Below are 13307 nucleotides of genomic sequence, written 5' to 3' on the forward strand. Positions count from 1 at the left end.
CTTTAGCTGTCGTTGAGCATGCGGCTCATCCCCTATCATGATCTCCGGATTCACTCCGGAGTCATCTTCAGAATCTATTGTTAGATTTGCATGCATGCCGCAGACTACCTGGTACCTTTCATTCTTTGCAATAGAAATAAGTGTTACCAGGCGGGGCCTTCTCGGACTCCTTTACTGCGGCAATTGCGGCCTGAAGCTGGGCTTTGCACTCCTCCAGCTCTTGAGACAACCGGGTATTCTTCTCCGTAAGAACCTATGCAAACAATGATCCTTAAATCAGTTGTGCCAATTGTTTCAAGTCTCAGGGGCTACTGATATACATAATTATTAGATTTTCTTACCCGTATATCCTTTACATACTGGTATGTGGCTCTGGCAAGACCATTTTGAGCAGCTCGGATGTACGCGTCTCCTGAGTTGAAGGCATCGAACGCCTCTTGGGAGAAACAAGCGTCACGGAGTACGGCCCGGCGACGCCTGTGATTCATGGCGCTCTCCACTTCAGAATTTGTAGCGGATAGCCTATTCGCATCCTCTGTAGGAGGAACATCCGGCGTTCGCCTCATGTTAGCGTCCGCCTCTATGTCCGGCTCTGGAGCCCGACTGGTGGAGGCGTGACCGGCAACCTCTCCGGATATAGTCCGGCGAGCATTTTTCCTACTAGGAAGCATGGGCGTTATTATGTTTTAAAAGACGACCACCACAGAGCGGGGTTCTCTTTCATACCTCTGCGACGGCGTCTCAGTCCTGACCGCCTTCGTTTTAAGCCTACCCGGCTTCGGTGCCCCTTGTTGGTGAGTCACTGCGGGTTCGGCATGGCGTCCCGAGGGCCTTCCCTGTAAGACACCATATGTGTGCGGTAGGTGAAGTGCAGAAAAGGGGATCCTTCTCGGAAGTTGGGACTCCGATTTTACTTACATGCGATGCAGGGAGTAGCCCAGGATAATCGGCTATGATGGCCACCATGGCATCATCGCAGCTCAATTGATAGAACGTCCTGTCAATCAGCTCCACAAATGTGTCCGTATCCTCTTCAAGTCCGGGGTCGAGGGCCCGGTTGTGGAGGCGGGCTGTGGACCTCCCTTACAGCTTTTCGCAGTTCCTGTTATGAAACAGCAAGGTAAATACTTATGACGAAGAATGCGGGAAGGTTGGGAGTAAAAAGTGACAGCTCACCCAGCTTGGAGGGTTGTACATGGAGAATCCATCCCGTGGCTTTATACGGATGAACTCCTCTTCCTCTCCTTTGTACAAATCGGACAGAATTTTTGCTAGAGCAGCGACTGAGTCCGGTCCCTTACGACCGCAGCGGGTGGCATCGTCTTCTCCGTTGAAGTGACACATGGGTTGCCCCCGATATTGAAGTGGTTGTACCCCACGCATTATACATATTGACATAACCTCAATAACTGTCAATCCTGACTGGGCCAGCGTCTGTATCCGACTCATCAGGTAGAGGACTTCCCCGTTATCTTCCTCCTGAGGGCTCCGAGGGCGCCAGTTGCGGCGTTTCTTCAAGGGAGCATTGTCGAACTCAGGAAGGCCCATCCGAATAGGGTCCGGAAGGGGGACGTCCTCCATATAAAACCACTCCGAAGGCCAGTCCTCGGATGTCTTCTTCGGACTACCGGACAGGTATCCGGTTCCGGCGATGCGCCATATTTCGGCTCCGCCCACTTGGTATATTGGCCCCTCCTGTGTACGGGGTACAAGGCAGAATAGCCTCTTCCATAGCTCGAAATGAGCTTCGCAGCCCAGAAATAGCTCGCAAAAGGGCGACATAGCCAGCGATGTGTAATATGGAGGCGGGAGTGAAATTATGCAGCTAGAGGCCATAGAACTCCAGGAGCCCGTGGAGGAACGGATGAATTGGGAATCCAAGCCCTCTTAATAAGTAAGGGACAAGGCATACCCGCTCCCCCATGGATGGGTTGGGAAAGCTCTCCGCTTGCTCCCCGCTATTGTAGGTGGCGAGCCCGGCTCGAACGGGGACCATATACACTGGAGGGAGAAATCCCTGGGTCTGTAACTCTACTAATTGGCTGTGGGGGACGGAACACTTCTTCCAATTACCAGGCTTAGGGCTACGGGAGCGAGAGGAGGAGTTGCGATGGCCGGCCATGTTGGAATGGATTTTTTCCGGGCGCGCTCCGATGGATACTCGCTGTGGGAGGATGGTGTGATCTGGATCTGAGAATCCCCGTCTCTTTAATAGACGATTTACTCGCATGGCTAGGGTGGCAAATGTAAAAATGCCCTGGCTTCTCGCATTCGCTCAACACGTGGAAGATAGCCATTATTAGGCGCGGAAGCCAAGGAGTGCAACATTTATGGGAAGCCGGACACTACTCAACAGGTACTCAGAATTTGGAGAAGAACCCGCCTTGCAATGCCAAAGACAATCTGCGGGCCGGACTCATCGCCATTGAAGCCTGGTTCGGGGGCTACTGAGGGAGTCCTGGATTAGGGGGTCCTCGGACAGCCGAACTATATACTTTAGCCGGACTGTTGGATTATGAAGATACAAGATTGAAGACTTCGTCCCGTGTCTGGATGGAACTCTCCTTGGCGTGGAAGGCAAGCTTGGCAATACGGATATGTAGATCTCCTCCCTTGTAACCGACTCTGTGTAACCCTAGCCCCCTCCGGTGTCTATATAAACCGGAGGGTTTAGTCCGTAGAACAACAACAATCATACCATAGGCTAGCTTCTAGGGTTTAGCCTCTACGATCTCGTGGTAGATCAACTCTTGTAATACTCATATCATCAAGATCAATCAAGTAGGAAGTAGGGTATTACCTCCATCGAGAGGGCCCGAACCTGGGTAAACATCGTGTCCCCCGCCTCCTGTTACCATCTGCCTTAGACGCAAAGTTCGGGACCCCCTACCCGAGATCCGCCGGTTTTGACACCGACACCTGGCTCGGATGCTACTGTTAGGGAACGTAGTAATTTCAAAAATGTTCCTACGCACACGCAAGATCATGGTGAAGCATAGCAACGAGAGGGGAGAGTGTCGTCCACGTACCCTCGTAGACCGTTAAGCGGAAACGTTATGACAACGCGGTTGATGTAGTCGTACGTCTTCATGATCGACCGATCCTCAGTACCGAACGTACGGCACCTCCGCGTTCCGCATAGGTTCAGCTCGATGACGTCCCGCGAACTCACGATCCAGTAGAGCTCGAGGGAGAGTTTCGTCTGAAGGAAATATGCCCTACAGGCAATAATAAAGTATTATTTATTTCCTTATATCATGATAAATGTTTATTATTCATGCTAGAATTGTATTAACCGGAAACATAATACATGTGTGAATACATAGATAAACAGAGTGTCACTAGTATGCCTCTACTTGACTAGCTCGTTAATCAAAGATGGTTATGTTTCCTAGCCATATACATGAGTTGTCATTTGATTAACGGGATCACTTCATTAGGAGAATGGCGTGATTGACTTGACCCATTCCGTTAGCTTAGCACTCGATCGTTTAGTATGTTGCTATTGCTTTCTTCATGACTTATACATGTTCCTATGACTATGAGATTATGCAACTCCCGTTTACCGGAGGAACACTTTGTGTGCTACCAAACGTCACAACGTAACTGGGTGATTATAAAGGTGCTCTACAGGTGTCTCCAAAGGTACTTGTTGGGTTGGCGTATTTCGAGATTAGGATTTGTCACTCCGATTGTCGGAGAGGTATCTCTGGGCCCACTCGGTAATGCACATCACTATAAGCCTTGCAAGCATTGTGACTAATGAGTTAGTTGCGGATGATGTATTACGGAACGAGTAAAGAGACTTGCCGGTAACGAGATTGAACTAGGTATCGAGATACCGACGATCGAATCTCGGGCAAGTAACATACCGATGACAAAGGGAACAACGTATGTTGTTATGCGGTCTGACCGATAAAGATCTTCATAGAATATGTGGGAACCAATATGAGCATCCAGGTTCCGCTATTGGTTATTGACCGGAGAGGTGTCTCGGTCATGTCTACATAGTTCTCGAACCCGTAGGGTCCGCACGCTTAAAGTTACGATGACAGTTATATTATGAGTTTATATGTTTTGAGGTACCGAAGGTTGTTCGGAGTCCCGGATGTGATAACGGACATGACGAGGAGTCTCGAAATGGTCGAGACATAAAGATTGATATATTGGAAGCCTATGTTTGGACATCGGAAGTGTTCCGGGTGAAATCGGGATTTTTCCGGAGTACCGGGAGGTTACCGGAACCCCCCGGTAACTTAATGGGCCTTAGTGGGCCTAGATGGAAGAGAGGAGAGGAGGCCAGGGCAGGGCCGCGCCCCCCTTCCCCCCAGTCCGAATAGGACAAGGAAAGGGGGGCGGGGCCCCCCCTTCCTTCCTTCCCTCCACCTCTTCCCCCTTCCACTCCTAGTCCAACAAGGAAAACGGGGGGAGTCCTACTCCCGATAGGAGTATGACTCCTCCTAGGCGCGCCTCTCCTCCTTGGCCGGCGGCCTCCCCCTTGCTCCTTTATATACGGGGGCAGGGGGCACCGCTCAATACACAATTGATCAACGATCTTTTAGCCGTGTGCGGTGCCCCCCTCCACCATATTACACCTCGATAATATCGTAGCGGAGCTTAGGCGAAGCCCTGCGTCGGTAGAACATCATCATCTTCACCACGCCGTCGTGCTGACGAAACTCTCCCTCAACACTCGGCTAGATCGGAGTTCGAGGGACGTCATCGAGCTGAACGTGTGCTGAACTCGGAGGTGCCGTGCGTTCGGTACTTGATCGGTCGGATTGTGAAGACGTACGACTACATCAACCGCGTTGTGTTAACGCTTCCGCTTTCGGTCTACGAGGGTACGTGGACAACACTCTCCCCTCTCGTTGCTATGCATCACCATGATCTTGCGTGTGCGTAGGAAATTTTTTGAAATTACTACGTTCCCCAACATCGTCAGCACGACGGCATGGTGACAATGTTGATGAAGCTACCGACGCAGGGCTTCACCTAAGCACCGCTGCGATATGACCGAGGTGGATTATTGTGGGGGGCACCGCACACGGCTGGGAGAGATCAATGATCAAGTTGTGTGTTCTAGGGTGCCCCCTGCCCCCGTATATAAAGGAGCAAGGGGGAGGCCAGCCGGCCCTATAGGGCGCGCCAGGAGGAGTCCTCCTCCTAGTAGGAGTAGGACTCCCCTCTTTCCTACTCCTACTAGGAGGGGGAAAGGAAAGGGGGCGCCCCCCCCCCCTTCCTAGTCCAATTCGGACAAGAGGGGGAGGGGGCGTGCGGCCTGCCCTGGCCAGCCCCTCTCTCTCCACTAGGGCCCAACACGGCCCATTAACCCCCGGGGGTTTCCGGTAACCCCTCCGGCACTCCGGTAAATCCCGATTTCACCCGGAACTCTTCCGATGTCCAAATGTAGGCTTCCAATATATCAATATTTATGTATTGACCATTTCGAGACTCCTCGTCATGTCCGTGATCATATTCGGGACTCCGAACTACCTTCGGTACATCAAAACATATAAACTCATAATACCGATCGTCACAGAACTTTAAGCATGCGGACCCTACGGGTTCGAGAACTATGTAGACATGACCGAGACACGTCTCCTGTTAATAACCAATAGCGAAACCTGGATGATCATATTGGTTCCTACATATTCTACGAAGATCTTTATCGGTCAAACCGCATAACAACATACGTTGTTCCCTTTGTCATCGGTATGTTATTTGCTCAGATTCGATCGTGGGTATCTCAATACCTAGCTCAATCTCGTTACCGGCAAGTCTCTTTACTCGTTCCGTAATGCATCATCCCGCAACTAACTCATTAGTCACATTGCTTGCAAGGCTTATAGTGATGTGCATTACCGAGAGGGCCCAGCGATACCTCTCCGACAATCGGAGTCACAAATCCTATTCTTGATCTATGCCAACTCCACGAACACCATTGGAGACACCTGTAGAGCACCTTTATAATCACCCAGTTACGTTGTGACATTTGGTATCACACAAGGTGTTCCTACGGTATTCGAGAGTTACATAATCTCATAGTCATAGGAACATGTATAAGTCATGAAGAAAGCAATAGCAGTAAACTAAATGATCAAGTGCTAAGCTAACGGAATGGGTCAAGTCAATCACATCATTCTCCTAATGATGTGATCCCGTTAATCAAATGACAACTCATGTCTATGGTTAGGAAACTCAATCATCTTTGATCAACGAGCTAGTCAAGTAGAGGCATACAAGTGACACTATGTTTGTCTATGTATTCACACATGTATTATGTTTCCGGTTAATACAATTCTAGCATGAATAATAAACATTTATCATGATATGAGGAAATAAATAAGAACTTTATTATTGCCTCTAGGGCATATTTCCTTCACTATCTTCTTAGTCAGTAACATGTCCAATCCCCTTTCGACGTATTTATTTCATCAGTAAAATCTACGATTGGGAAACTGCATTAAATGCAGAAACATAGGACACTTATTTCCAGTTGTCAAGAAGCCAAGAACACATTGTGAACTAAATGGAAGTTCATTTTTTAAGTATGGATCAGTGAACCATGCGAAGAAATGAGCTCTAATTAATTTGAAATTGACATCCTAACTTTTGGGTTAGAAAAAAAGGGATACAATATATCATAGGCAAAATGACTTGCCAGAGAGGAAATATATGGAGTGGCTAAACTCTCTCAAAACCAGAGGAAGTTCAAACACATGTCCCCTATCGCATTTGTACTAAATATAATTATTTGCTTATACTCTTTCAAATAGTCGTATATCGTCAAAAGAGAATATCATAGCTCCCACTCCAATCCATGTCGAAAAGAAGTAATGCGAAAATGAAACTAAATTGAAGTAAGTAAAGCCTGATGAAAACAAAACTAATGCGCACCTAGACTGCACAATCTGGACATTGTTGTTTAACAAAGTCATACATCCTGGTCAAAATTTGAGGTAAATGACGGAATGCAGGCCAGAAGATTAATCCAGTCCATGCACGCGATGTTTGACATTTTTGTTGCACTTTCCTTTTTCTCAAATAGACAGGGACCTCTTGGGTGTTTTGCTTACTGAACCAACAGGGCCTCTTCTTTTTGAAATAGACTAACACATTGGGTCTTTGCTTGTTGAACCAGCGCCCACTTAATTTTCAGCACAAATGGCCGTGCAGTTCACGCGGCCCTTACTTCGTCTAGTTCTACTCACTCAGCCAAATGGCCAAAGAGGAGCATCACACATGAATAAACCATACAAGTACTAAGGAGTGACCTGACCTGACATGCTTTATTTTATCAAATACCACTTCTCATGCCATGCTAACGAGCTCACTCTGCCAACTTCTGCCACTTCAAACTCTGGTGAGGAGTACAAATAAGTAGCCGACAGTGCCACCGCCGCGACTGTGCCGAACGCGTTGTATTTGTGTGTGTGCACAACATAGTAAAAGTCTGAAATCTACTAGCGGTAAAATGAGATGACTGAACTTGATTTGGCCTTTTAGCTTCCATAATTTCTACAAGCGGCAAACATATGGAATGGACGAACTGAATTATCTTAATCAAGAACAGGGATGTCCAACTAGCTTTGATAAATACACTATTCCCATCCAACTACTTTTACTTTCTATAGGACTACAGCAGTTTCAGACAATTGCCAGGTTCTAACAGAATGTATCATAATATTACGACGGGTCGTGTAGAAAACCTGAATACAAATCATGTGCAGTAACAGATTTAATTTACCACTGTTAGAACCTGAATTTTGTTCAGAGGTTATTCAAACACAAGCAAAATGGGCTAAATCAAACGGATATCATCACCATCTTCTCTGTTAAGGCTGAAAAGAGATGAATCAACTGATCTACTCTGTCTACAAGATTACAACAGTTGCAGACAGCTCACACTAACACTTTCAGACTTCAACAGATTCAGATAACTGTTTTTCAGACTAGAACAATTTCAGTAAGCTGTTCTTCAGACCACAATAGTTTCAGTAAACGTCGTGTGTAACAAATTCAGTCAAAGATTCACCATTAGGAGATACGTATGTGCTTAGGAAGTTGGGGCATGGAGAGAGGCTCTCACCAGGGGTCCCGGCCAGGAAGACGATGATCTCAGGAACGTGCGAGATGGCTGGGATCGAAGACGGAGTAGTAGCACCAGACCTAGCAGAGAACCTTCACCGATGTGGCTCGAGCTCCTCCTAGGGTCGCTGCTGAACACATGGGGATGGAGGGCGGGGAGAAGACGGAGCTGCGCCAGCCACCGCACATGAAGATTATGAGGCGAATTGGATAGGAATGAGGCATGGAGCAGTGGTGGCGGCACTAACCTGAGCACAGGGAAGGCAGCGAAGGAAGGAGAGTGTGGGCGGCTGCGCGCGGATCTGGAGCTGCCTCTCCATCCGCACCACCCCGCATCTCTGCATCTCTCCGTCTCGACCTAGGGCCACCATCAACACCTTGATGCCATCCCTTCCTCCCCCTCATCTGCAACCACCAAGGCGGCCAGGCAGAATAGCACGCCTTGACGCCAAGACGAGAAGGTTTGAACGAGAGCGGGTCTCAGGAGGGCGCCTTCTCTGGTGGCCATAGATAGCGGAGCAAGGATGGTAGCGGCGCCTGTGGCGGCGCCGGCGGGAACCCTAGCTGCCAGTCGGGGTGGAAACAAGGATATGTGAGAGGAGGAAAAATAGTGCTCTCTGTCCCTCTCTTTTGTCCCCACTCACGACGCGTTTTCTTTTCTCTCAGTGATCTCTTTTTGTCTCTAGCGGTCCCACGTGGCACGCGTGAGAAACTCCCTTTGATGCACACCTTATTGTTTTGGATTGGATGCAACCCTTATCTGGAGCTGTGGGGAGGTCCTAAATACGATGCAGCCCCTGAGTCACGAAATAAGGAGATCTCTTATACCATTCCACAAAGATTTCCACGGAAGGTTCAGTACTAGATGCTTTATGTACTCCATTTAGCGAATATATGGATTGTAATAAAACAGAAGTGTTGGCGGAGCATATTACTTTGTTGGTTGTCTAATACATGATCGAGCTAATATGATTATTCCACGAAGCCTGACTTAATTAAAAATTCATACTTTAAAGTAAATAACAGGAATTTTTAATTACTAAGGTAGATGTGGCGTGGGTGGCTTGGCGGCCTCCGTGCTGCTCCAGCCTCCTGTTTGGTGATGACGTGAAGGCCTACAAGTAGGTTTGCAGCCTCCATCACGGTGGGTCCTGCCTAAACTCTAGGTGGTCTAGAATCATGGTGTACTCTAGTTCTGTTGGAGGCCTCCGATTCCAGTCTCATCGTGGGAATTTCCTGACGGAGGGTGTGCGTCGGGCCTCCACCTGTCCGTTTGTTCATTCTGCGACCTCCTCCAGGTTGGCCTGTTCCACAAACATGGCTTCTAGGTAGCTGCCATGGACCATGATGACGTCGCGGGGGGCTGGCATCTCCATTTGCATGTAAGTGTAGTTTGGGATGACCATGAATTTGGCCAACGCCATTCTTTCGAGTACCACGTCGTACCCTGCGATGGCTGGGACCACCTCGAAGCCGATGAGCTTGCATTGAAAGTTATCGCTCCGTCCGAAAGCGGCCTCCAGTGTGATCTGGCCTATGGGTGCCACCTTGTTTCTAGGGATGATGCCACGAAACTCCGCCGTGGAAGGTCAGAGGGCCTCCAATGGTATGCCCATTTGTTGTAGTGTCCTTGTGTAAAGGATATTTATTTCGGAGCCCCGTCCATTAGCACCGTTAGACTACCCACAATGGGAGTAACATAGGTACTAACATCACACATATCTAGATGAAATAGATGATATGGCAAGTAATAAATGAAGAAAGAGAGGCATGTGGTAACATAGCTAGTTACTAGTGGTATGAGTAACATCACACATATCAATGCAAGATGAGTCTATAGTCTAATAAATAAAGTGTTGCATGTTACCACATATATGTTACTCCCCACTATAAAGGTAGTAACATAGACTAGTAACATAGGCATGTTACTACTCTAGGTTACTATCCATTGCGGCTAGTCTTAGGGAGACTGCAGCCCCCGACGAGCGGGTAGACGAGAGGTAGCATGCCTGCATTGACACGTATTCCCTCTATATATCCCTCCTCCCACCCCCACACAACTAAATTTATGAATCCCCATGACTTCTTGCACACACCATCTCTCTCTCTCAGACACATGGACTAGGTGTACAAAAGAGAAGAGGTGCACGTGCGCACTCGTTCCCACATACAAACGTGCGGGTACATGGTGGAGCACATTTGTATAAGAAATGTGTGTGTAGAAAGGCGTTACATGATGTGGCACTAGTACTTCCAATATTTGCAAAGCACGTAAGTTAGAATTACAATGGCACGCTACATATAATGTCTCTCTTTATTCAATCAATATATCTCTACTCCTATAAAACACTCAGTTGGTGATGATAGTGTGTCTGCCATCCGTCATTTCTGACCATTAGATCTGCATCTAACGGCTGTGATGTAAGTTGTGGCCTTTTTGCAACAATATCCCACTTCTCTGTTCCAATTTATAGAAACCCCTTAGTATCTTGAAACGAACCACATTCCTCCCTTACCTCATCAAAACAGCCCAAGAATATATTTTGAGTGAAACATAAGATATTTTTAGTGATATATGTATATCAAAACTAGACCATGTTTTTCAAATTTGTGAATATGTATTATTCTACTTTGGATCCATTGCAACGCATGGGCACATTGCTAGTTATGATTCTAATGATGTGGGGGCATCCATGAGGCCATGTGGCACATGTGGAGGTGCTGCTGCGAGCTTCTTGTGTGGATTGGTCACAGGACATGCTACTAGTTCCAGAAGAATGTAGACACAACATACACTCGTTCTCTCTCACACACACGCGCGGGTACTCTTTCTGAGATACACAATCTCTCTCTAGGTCTATGTATACCACTCTCTCTCTCTCTACCCCCACACACTGGTGGAGTACATGCATGAAGAGAAGATGTGCACGCATGCACTCATTCCCTCGCACACACACGCGGGTACACGGTGGAATGCATTTTTGTATGAAGAGCCACCCCACGTGATAATTTGATGCGTGTAGAGTCCTTCACTTAATGGATGGTCAATTAATACAACGCATGGAAATTGAGTGGATGTGAGGGAGGAAGTAGTTGAGAATGACATTACTTTCATCCACCGCATGCATGCGAGTAGTTAAATCATGGGTTGCTACTACTACGAGGCAACATCATCAATTTTTGCATCGGTTACTGTTGGTGGCCTTCATATTTAAAAATGGACGGAGTGGAGTAGTATCATTATCTTAGCCTAGTAGGGCTCTCCCACCGCCTATGCTCGCCTCTTCGCCTCGCCCATCGGAATTCGCCATGGATAATCCCTTGGATCCCAGCATCCCATGGGCTTCCCTCTCGCTATGACCCGCAACAATGCCACCTTTGAGCAAAACCCACATATGTTTCATAGGGGATCCATTGCTCTGGAATTACAGATCGGAGGCGCCGGAGGACATGCCCGGGCTGCGTTGCAGGTGGTGGGTAGCAAGGGCAAATCGGATCGAGGAAGCGTCACACTGATTAGAGACAAGTTCGAAGGAGCTACACCTGGCGAAGAACAAGGCGGAGGTGCATGTCGATCTCAAGGGTGAGATGTTGAGAGATTCAGCATCTGACAGTGTCACTTTGATTTTGAGCTGGAGCTAATGGTAGAGATCATATTCATGGAGTCGACTGCAGACGAGAGAACGTGCATGCCTACGAAATGGCATGAGCATCTGGTGCAACTGTTTAGATGGGCGGTAGGAGAAGTCAAATCGCGCAAGCAGTTGTGGCGGCGACGCTAGGCATGCAGCATAGGCGAGGTGAGCTGCCCTCCTTCCCTGCCAGTGATGTAGTGACATGCTCGGTTGCTGCTACAGTGAACATGCGGCGCCATGGCGGTTTGCAACTGTGAGAATCACTCCATCTATATGTATTGTATTTCTATGAAATTACTTGGTCGTTTGGAAAAAATATGGTAATTGATTTATCATGAGTTTTTTAATGCTTGGTTGTGACAATCACCCGATAGCCACAAGTATCCATCGCGTACTAAGTTTTTAAAATGAAAATTCATATTCATAAACTTGCAACCTGTTGCATTCGCGTGGCAGCAACAGACGATCGGTCTAACTCGCATCTCACCCACGGGACGTGCATCAGCTTGGTCTTGGTACATCACTGACATGTACGACCAGGTACATCATTGTCATGTGCGACCGCATGTGAGCAGTACTTGAAATTTGTGTTCCCAAAAACTCATCGGGAGCTCCCCAAGTGTGTCAGTGCTCCCGCCTTATGTTCTGCCTCAGCGTTTTTGGTCTTGGGAGATCGAACTGAATTTTATAACCAAGATGGCCTCTGTTGGCTTCTTCTCCACTACAGCTCATCCTAGACATAGATCTTCAGTTGTCATAGAGCCGCTCTAGCCGCAGTTTACCCCTTTGATTGAACTTGAGCAGACTCCCTCTTTCAGTCAAGATGAGCAGCCGGGTCAGGATGAGCAGCATGTGGATTTTCAATTCCAGGCCCAGACCCCTCCAGTTCTGGGCAAGCGCACATCTAACAGAGCTCGCAAGTCTGTCCAGTTGGTGGCTGCCGAGCCAGACTTCTCTATGCGTCGGATCACTCGCAGCTGTGCCAAGGCGACGGGCTACAAGCCTACCTCTGTTATTCCCATGAAGTCATCAAGCCTCCGTCGTCCATGTGCCAAGAAGTAGCGGTTACCAGAGCCGGTACCTGAGGGAAAAGATGCTGCACTTCCACCACCGGCACCTATGTCTTTTCTGCAGGAACTTGGCGCAGCTCTGTAGATTCCACCTAAAGATCTTACAGTGGCGAAGCTTACGGCTAGCCCAGAGTCTGAAGATTCCAACAAATCTCCCAATGACAAGTGATCATCCATGCTTCTGCTGTGGGAGGGACCGGGGGTCTCCCTTCTTTTGGGCTGTTTTAAACTCTGGTTATTGTCTTATGGTTATGTCTGTGGATCGATGGTTGAACTATGTCTTGTTCATGCTCTGCTACTCGTACTGTTATGCGGTTATGAGTTCTGTCTTTAATTATACCTGTGCCCATGGATAGTAGTTCTTTTTGTAATTGGCATGTACTATGTTGGAATGTGCGTGGTCATAACTCTGAAGACAGGCAGAGAGATGTTCATGCTAAGATTGAGGAGAGCAAGTGTTCTATAATCTGTCTGCAGGAAACAAAGTGTGAACACTTTGATCTGAGAGCGA

The 13307-nt window shown here is 47.9% G+C and overlaps 1 long non-coding RNA gene across 1 annotated transcript; it reads right to left on the reverse strand.

The window, feature by feature from the left end:
- Positions 1-7717: 7717 nt before the first annotated feature.
- LOC123167219 (uncharacterized) lies at positions 7718-8706 on the reverse strand. The gene is made up of 2 exons (XR_006483863.1): positions 8340-8706; positions 7718-8260 (listed from the first exon to the last, which is right to left on the reverse strand). It is a non-coding gene; the product is annotated as an uncharacterized lncRNA (long non-coding RNA).
- Between the last annotated feature and the right edge of the window lie 4601 nt (positions 8707-13307).

This window comes from Triticum aestivum, chromosome 7D, assembly GCF_018294505.1.
Source record: "Triticum aestivum cultivar Chinese Spring chromosome 7D, IWGSC CS RefSeq v2.1, whole genome shotgun sequence".
Taxonomy (NCBI): Eukaryota; Viridiplantae; Streptophyta; class Magnoliopsida; order Poales; family Poaceae; genus Triticum; species Triticum aestivum.